The following is an 8808-nucleotide window of genomic DNA, read 5'->3' as shown; positions in this document are numbered from 1 at the left end:
GTCTAGACACTGGAGCCCAGAGCAGATGCCACTTGCAGTACATCTGGTCCAGCCACAGCCTCGCATGGAACCAGTGTCTGTGCCAGCACCTGAAGCTGTTCACCCCGCCACAGCAGCCAGTGTACCTGGTTGTGGGCAGTGGCTGGAACCTGCGCTCATTCACTCACACACTCCTCCCTGCTCCATGCCTGGCTCGCCCTTGGGAGGCTTGGGATCCGAGCCAGTAGCGTGAGCTGATTGCAGCCTGCTGAGCCAAAAAGGCATGAGCAAAACTCAAGCAGAAGCACCACCAGCCACAGAGGTTTCTGGCTGGTGAAGTGACACCCTAAGGATCCTGTGACAGTTCATTTTGGGTGTATTTTGAGGTTTTGTTTCAATATTTAGAACTCCTTTTAGCATTTCCTTTACTGCTGGCTTGGTAGTGGTGAATTCCCCCAGGATTTGTCTGAAAAAGACTTATCTCTCCTTCATTTATGAAGCTTACTTTTACTCAATACAAAATTCTTGGCTGATAATTATTTTGTTTAAGGAGGCTAAAGATAGGACCCCAATTCCTTCTAACTTGTAGGGTTTCTGCTGAGAAATCTGCTGTTAATCTGATAGGTTTTCCTTTATAGGTTACCTGATATTTTTGCCTTATAGCTCTTAAGATTCTTTCCTTTGTCCTGACTTTAGATAACCTGATGACTCTGTGCCTAAGTGATGATCTTTTTGTGATGAATTTCCCAGGAGTTCTTTGTGCTTCTTGCATGTGGGTGTCTAGATCTCTATTATTCTCAATTATTCTCTTAAATAAGTTTTCCAAACTTTAGATTTCTCTTCTTCCTCAGGAACGCCAATTATCCTTAGGTTAGGTCATTTAAATCCCAAATTTATTGGAGGCTTTGTTCATTTTTTAAATTATTTTCCTTTATCTTTGTCAGATTGGGTTAACTCAAATGCCTTGTCTTTAAGTGCTGAAGTCCTTTCTTCTACTTGTTTGATCCTATTGTTGAAACTTTCCAGGGTATTTTGAATTTCTCTAAGTGTGTCTTTCATTTCTAAAAGTTGTGATTGTCTTTTCTTTATGATATCTATTTCTCTGGAGACTTTCACATCCATATTCTGTATTATTTTTTAAATTTGTTTAAGTTGGTTTTCACCTTTCTCTGGTACCTCCTTGAGTAGCTTAATAATAAACCTTCTGGATTCCTTATCCTGTAATTCGGAGATTTCTTCTTGCCTTGAATCCATTGCTGGAGAGCTAGTGTGATCTTTTGGGGGTGTTATAGAACCTTGTTTTGTCATATTACCAGAATTACTTTTCTGGTTCCTTCTTATTTGGGTAGACAGTTTCAGTAGAAAGATCTAGAGCTCAAGGGCTTCTGTTCAGATTCTTTTGTCCTAGAGGGTGATCCCTTGATGTGAAGCTCTTCCCAATCCCCTAGGAATGGGGCTTCCAAAGAGCTGGACTGCAGTGATTGTTATTGCTCTTCTGGGTCTAACCTCCCAGTAGGGCTACCAGGCTCCAGGTTGGTGCTAGGGTTGTCAGCAAAGAGTCCTGTGATGTGATCTGTCTTCAGGTCTCCCAGCCATGCATACCTGCTCCAGTGGAGGTGGCAGGGGAGTAAAGTAGACTCTGTGAGAGTCCTTGGTTGTAGATATGTGTAGTGTGCTGGCTTTCTCAAATGCTGGTTATGCTAGCAGTGAAGTTGTCATGGGGACAGACTCAGGACTTCTGGTTAGCCAGGGTGTTGCACATGGTGGAATTAGCTGTTGTTTTCTCCTTCTTTGCAGTGGGGTTGTTCTGTTATGAGTTGTTGTAATGGCTTGAGTTGGTTGGCCTCCAGCCATGAGGTGGCTCTTTAAAGAGAGCACCAGCTGCAGTAGTAGGAGGTGGATACAAGCTTCCCCTACATTGCCTAGGATAAGTACTCGGGTTTCTCAGGCCATTAGCAAGGCAATAGAGCTCCCAACAGTTTATGTCTTTTGTCTTCAGCTAGCAGGGTCAGTAAAGAAATACCATCAGGTTGGGGCAGAGTTAGCCAGGTCTGAGCCTAGGATCTTCTTGGGCGAGGCTTGCTGCAGCCGCTGTAGGGGATAGAAGGGTGGTTTTCAGGCCAATGGAGTTATGTTCTCAGAGAGATTATGGCTGCCTCTGCTGTGCTATACAGGTAGCCAAGGAAGTGGGAAAAAGTCGGTAGTGACAGACTTCACCCAACCTCCACACAGCCAGCAAGGCCAGTCTTACTCCCATTGTGCCTGGCCAACAGCACTGAATTTATATCCAGGCAGTTAGTGAGCAGGGCTGAGATCTTGCCCCAAGGCTGCAACCCTTCCTGCTGAGAAAGCAAGCAGGGCTCTCAGGCCTTGCCCTCCCTGCCTGCCTATTCCTTTGGTTGTGCCTCCTGTGTTTGTATCTGAATTTCCCATCCGTACCCCTGGATTCTGCTTAGGAAAATTTGTGCTCATTCGAAATTATTACAAAGTTCAGCTAGAAGCTTCCTTCATCCTGTGACCCATCCCCAGTTCTGCTAGCTGCCTTCCCCAAGGACCCCTGTGAGATAAAGCTGGGGATCAGGAGTACCTACAGGGCTCTTCTCGCTGCTGCTTCTACTTTTATATTTCACTCAGCTCCGTAAACCTGTTTCAGCTCTAGGTAAGGTTAAATCCTCCCATGATCTGGATATTCAGGTTCCCCAGTGGGGATGTATATTCAGAGGCAGAGTTTTCCCCTCTCACATTTTGGGAACTTACCATTTTCAGTTATCTTACAGAGTTTGCAGCGGCAAGCCCCTCCCTCCCTCCCTCCCTTCCTTCCTTCCTTTTCTTCCTCCCTTTTTTTTTTTTTTTTTTTTGACAGAGTCTCACCCTGTCGCCCAGGCTGGAGTGCAATGATGTGATCTCAGCTCACTGCTACCTCTGCCTCCTGGGTTCAAGTGATTCTCCTGCCTCAGCCTCCCTAGTAGCTGGGATTACAGGTGTGTGCCACCACACCTGGTGAATTTTTTGTATCTTTAGTGGAGACAGGGTTTCACCATGTAGGCCAGGCTGGTCTCAAACTCCTGACCTTGTGATCTGCCCACCTCAGCCTCCAAAGTGCTGGGATTACAGGTGTGAGCCACCGTGCCCAGCCAAAGTCGCTTCTTTCAAAGGGTCTGTGAATTCTTTGTTTTCCTGGTATGTTCCTACAGTGGGTCTTGGAGCAAAAGTTCACAATATGAGTCTCCACACCTGCTTTTTCCATTCAAGTGGTAGCTGCATGTTAGTTCTGTCTCCTATTGGCCATTTTCCTAATGTCTTCTTATCCTTTGCATATTTTTGACATCTTTTCTCATCAGTACAGACACCTACACTCAATGTTTTTAATAGCTATACTTAAATTTACCAATCTCCTTTACATTGCTAGGGTAAGAATAAAGTCAAATCCCTGCCTACCCTATTTCACTAAAATGCTATTAATAGATAGATGAAAGACTTAAACGTAAAAACTAAAACTAAATAACATACATGATTATGTTACATAAATAAACATACATTATTTTTAATTTTTGTCCTCTGGGAGAGGATGTATTAGTCCCTTCTGATGCTGCTAATAAAGACATACTCAAGACTGGGTAATTTATAAAGGAAAGAGGTTTACTGGACTCACAGTTCACATGGCTGGTGAGGCCTCACAATCATGGCAGAAGGTGAAGGAAGAGCAAAGTCACGTCTTATATGGCAGCAGGCAAGACAGCAACCATCAGATCTCATGAGACTTATTCACGACCATGAGAACAGTATGGGTGAAACCACCCCACGATTCAGTTATCTCACCTGGTTCTGTCCTAGACACGTGGAGATTATTACAATTCAAGGTGAGTTTTGTGTGAGGACACAATCAAACCATATCAGAGGAGATGGACATTTTAAATATGACATGAAACTAAAACTATAAAGGAAAATGCTACTGGACACAGTGGCTCACACCTGTAATTCCAGCAATTTGGAGGCAGGAGGATTACTTGCACCCAGGAATTCGAGACCAGCCTGGATATCATAGTGAGATCTTATCTGTACTAAAAATTAAAAAAAAAATAGCTGGGTGTGGTGGCACACACCTGTAGTCCCAGCTACTTGGGAGGCTGGGGTTGGAGGATTGATTAAGCCTGGGAGATTGAGGCTGCAGTAAGCTATTATCATGCCACTGCACTCCAGCCTGAGCAGCTGAGTGAGGCTCTGTCTCAACAACAACAAAAAAGTAAAATCCTGATATACCTGACTGCATAAACATTAAAATCTTTACAAAGCAAAAAATAATCACAAAGCAAACTAAGAAAAATATTTTCAATGCAAAGGACAGTAAATTTCTTCAATATGCAAAACCCTTTTACAAACAAAAAAGATGCCTATGAACCAGTAAATCTTTAAAAAATGGTATGAATATGTATGTTGGCACTTCACTGATAAATAAATACAAATGGCCAAAGAAAATAGAAAGAAAGAAAGAAAGAAAGAAAGAAAGAAAGAAAGAAAGAAAGAAAGAAAGAAAGAAAGAAAGAGGGAGAAAAATGGGAGAGCAGAGGTGGGGGAGTGTGGGAGCCTTAAAAAGATAAGCTGTCTCATTCATTAAGAAATAAAAACTAAAACAAAAAATAACATATTTGATAATACTCATCATTGGGATGATGAGAAGAAATCTCACAGAAGTTCCAACTGGTGCAACCTTCTTGGCACTATCAGCTTTGGCAATATCAGCATTCGAAGTACACATATCCTTTCACTCAGAAACTCTACTTCTCCATCTTTATCTCATATAATTAAGTATATAAAAATATAGGTACAAGGATATTTATTACAGTATTTGAATAGCAAGTTCTCATATTTAAGTGAATTTAGCTAAGGAAAATAGCATTTGAAACCATTCCTTGGCCTTACTTAGGTTAGCCACTAGATGTCATGATAGTTCCACAGAAATAAAGCTATAGCCAGGTGTGTAAATCAAATTGGGAAACTGGAAAGAACTTTTGTTATGTAGTCCTTCACTTTAAAATAATTGGTGCTTATACATGCCACCCAGCAAAACTCTAAAACAAGAACAGTTTGCTACATCAAAAAATGATCTTCAAAATGCCTTTTACATATCATAAAGAAATCTTAAGTGAGTTTTCATATGCTTGCATGAGGCTCTTAAAAATGCTAAAATTGGGTAGGTTCATATGGTGTGATCTGGGGGCTTTCAGAGGGAACTCAGGTTTCAGAAAGTCTCACCTCTAACATGTTTGTCACCTGAAATTCTACCACTGAAGATTCATCGTGGGGAGGTTAAAGTTTCCAATCTTTAGAAGTGGCATTTATTTTTTATGTTTTTATATAGCTTTAAGAAAACTTTGGCTTCAACCATCCCTATAGGAGTGGCATTTTAAACTGTAAAATATATCTGGGTGGAGTGACCCCCTCAAGTACTACTGCTGAATAGTTTTAAAGATTCGTTGGGTTTTAAACAAGAACGAGGCCCACGGTGAATAAAATATAAGACAGATGCCCAGGAAAAGGGACAGGGTGGGTGACAGCGCATTAGGAAGAGGTGGCTTTAGCCTGGGCTCTGGTGTCCACTCTGGTGTCCCTTAAGCTAAATATGACAAAACACAGTGTGACTTTACTACTGAGAAATGTAAAAACACGAGAAAACCTAAGGCTCTAGATAACATTCAGCTTACCAAAATTCATATCATCACAGATACTTCCCAATGCTCTCATATAGAGTTGCATACTTTATGTTGATGTAAAACAAATCATCACAAACATATGAGGAAACAGATATCACTTATTTGCTCCTGTACTCATAATAAACTAGTCATTAAAGCAAGCATTCAAACCAAATCCACATTTAGTTTCTGATTAAGAAGTTCTAAATATAAGAATTGCATGTAGACGTAGGGCTAAATAAATATTTGGCCATAAAATAATAATTTTTTTAAAGAAAAAAGTAAGTGATATAGATTAAACAGCAAAGTGAATCAATAGTGTTAGGTGATAACATTTAGCAACAGTTGCTCATTAACTTAGTTTTATATAGAGATAAAATAAAATAATGACAATGAACAGGGTAGAAAAGGCCTCATCTTGGCAAATGATGATGTGGAATACCAAACTTGAAGACATAGCTGTTTTTTAGACATCTTGCATTTGAAAGAAATTGTATGAACAGAGTAACATGTATAAGAGTGTTTATTTTTTTATTCGCATGAAGTTATGAGGTACAAGTGTAATTTCGTTACACAGATAGATGTTGCAGTGGTAAAGTCAGGGCTTTTAGGGTATCCACCACCCAAATGATGTATATTGTACCCGTTAAGTAATTTCTCACCACTCAACCCCTTTCCACTCTAAGTCTTTCCTTCTAAGTCTTTATTGTCTACTATTCCACATTCTATGTCCATGTATACACATTATTTAGCTCCCACTTGTAAGTGAGAACATGTGGGATTTGACTTTCTGTGTCTGACTTTTTTCACTTAAGATAATGACCTCCAGTTCCATCAACATTGCTGCAAAAGACACTTCATCCTTTTTATGGCTGAATAGTATTCCATTGTGTATATATGTATGTTATTTATAGACACCAGTCAATTCCTAATATTTTCTGTCCATGGAGCATTCTACAATTTTTAAAGCAAGTTTACATGTTATTTTATTTTTTCATGAAGAATTATTTTTTGTGTTGACATAAAATTTTTTTCTAGTCTATCTAAATGAACTAAATTACATAGTCTTTAGCCTTAGGAATTTCAAGATGAGGAAAGTAAGTCTGACTATTGAGTTTTGGACAAATTTTTATCTAAAAAGATAGAATGGCATAAGTGCCCAGTGTCCTCTCCCCGATCCCTGATCTGGGAGCAGAACACTTACAGCTCTGGCATACATCTCCATAGGGTGGACATGGAGGGTAACTGATGAAATATAAAGGTTCTTCCTGGCCCATGACTCACATGTGTACATTTCATATTTCCTGTCCTAGAATTGAAAGGTTAGGGTGTGTCTTCAACATGATGGAAGAACAGTGCAGTAGTTCCAGGCTGGGATGAGGGTTGGTTCTTTTTAATGTGTCTCCTCCACCACCCCAACTGCTGTCCAACACAGTGGAGCCAGCTTTTTGTTGGGCTCTTCCTTTGAGGCTATCATATCAGAAGTTGTTAATTCTCATTCCTATTTTCCTCTTAAAATCCTAGAAGTTGGTGTAGGCCTTAAAACTATTGATTCAATTACTTTATCTTAATTAGCATGGCCAGTTTAACCAGAAAATGCTTATTGTTATATTCTATTCCCTTGGATTCATAATGCATTTTGAATGAAAACATACTCATTACCCTAATCCAAATATTAGTATGGACTTGGCACCTGCTTTTCTTTCTGGGGAGACAAACCATATACAAAGGAATATTCTAAAACACAATATGACACCTGATTCACCATCTTCAATCCTAGCCCCTAAATTAGGCCACAGTAAGCCAGAACTTAAAGAAAAACCCACTGCACCCTCACAATCACACTTTGAAAGAAGATTATTGTTCTCAACTGACAGTTGTGGAAACTGAGAAATGAAGTTTTCAGACACCTACTCAAAGTTGCCCAGCTAGTAAGACAAAGACCTGAAACCACAGAAATCTCAGTTCTTCTGACTTCATGTGATCTCTGCTGCATCCTACTTGAAAATGATGTGAGAGATGCTGCGCGATGTCACATGTATGTGCATCTCTCAACCAACAATCTGGATGTGTTTTCTCTTTAAGTCTACTAAGGTAGTGGAATCACTTCCTCCACCATGTACACTTCCATGTACAATTGATCTTCACTATTTGTGCATTCCACATTTGCAAATTTGCCTACTCACTAAAATGTATTCATAGCTCCCAAATCAATACTCACTGTACTTTCATGGCCACTCTTGGACATGTGCAGAGCCACAGAAAACTTGAATGGCCTGATGTGCATGTTCCCAGTTGAGGCCTAAGATAGCAATACTCTGTCTTCACTTCAGCTCTCATACCAAAAACAAGTGCCACATTTTTCACGTTTTTGTACTTTTTGTTGGTGATTTTGTTTAAAATGGTCCCCAAGCACAGTTTGGAAGTGCCATCTTAGTGTTCCTAAGCAGGAGAAGACTGTGATGTGCCTTATAGGGAAAATGTGTGTATTACATAAGCTTCTTTTAGGCATGAGTTATAGTGCTATTGGTTATGAGTTCAATAATAATGACTCAAGAATATACATTAAATAAAGCATCTTTAAACAGAAACAATCATAAAACAAGATTATGTACTGGCCAACTGGTGAAAATGTTGTGACCAAAGATTGTGACTTAACCCTGAATCTCCTCTAAGAACAATGGTTCAGTGCTTGCTTATTCAGTATGCATGGCTACTTTACAGAAAATAACTACAATGAATAACAAGAATAGGCTGTATTTAGACACAGTGTCATGGGCATTGGTTTTGAGGTACATCATCTCAACCCTGTGTAATGTCAGGGCCTGTCTTAGCTCCCTATCCTCACCCCACAATAGGGACTATTTCAGCTCATCAAGGTGGTACTTACACTTTGGGTTTGGTAAATTGGTGCTCCAATATCACTCTACCTTTGGAAGTAATAAACAAGGAAGTAAGTTTCCCTGACTGCAGCCATTTGGGGGCTGGAACAGACCCGCTGCTTTGACAGTGGGAACAGTGGAAACATCCTTTGCTCCAGGCTATCAGAAAGGGCATCATGTATTTTAAATTGTGTATTTTAGTCACATTAATATCTTCTTAGAAGAATTGGGAAAATTCATTGACTTCCTTGTTTCTG

Source organism: Trachypithecus francoisi, unplaced genomic scaffold, assembly GCF_009764315.1.
Source record: "Trachypithecus francoisi isolate TF-2019V2 unplaced genomic scaffold, Tfra_2.0 Lachesis_group4, whole genome shotgun sequence".
Classification (NCBI taxonomy): domain Eukaryota; kingdom Metazoa; phylum Chordata; class Mammalia; order Primates; family Cercopithecidae; genus Trachypithecus; species Trachypithecus francoisi.
Note: the sequence above shows the minus strand (reverse complement) of the source record.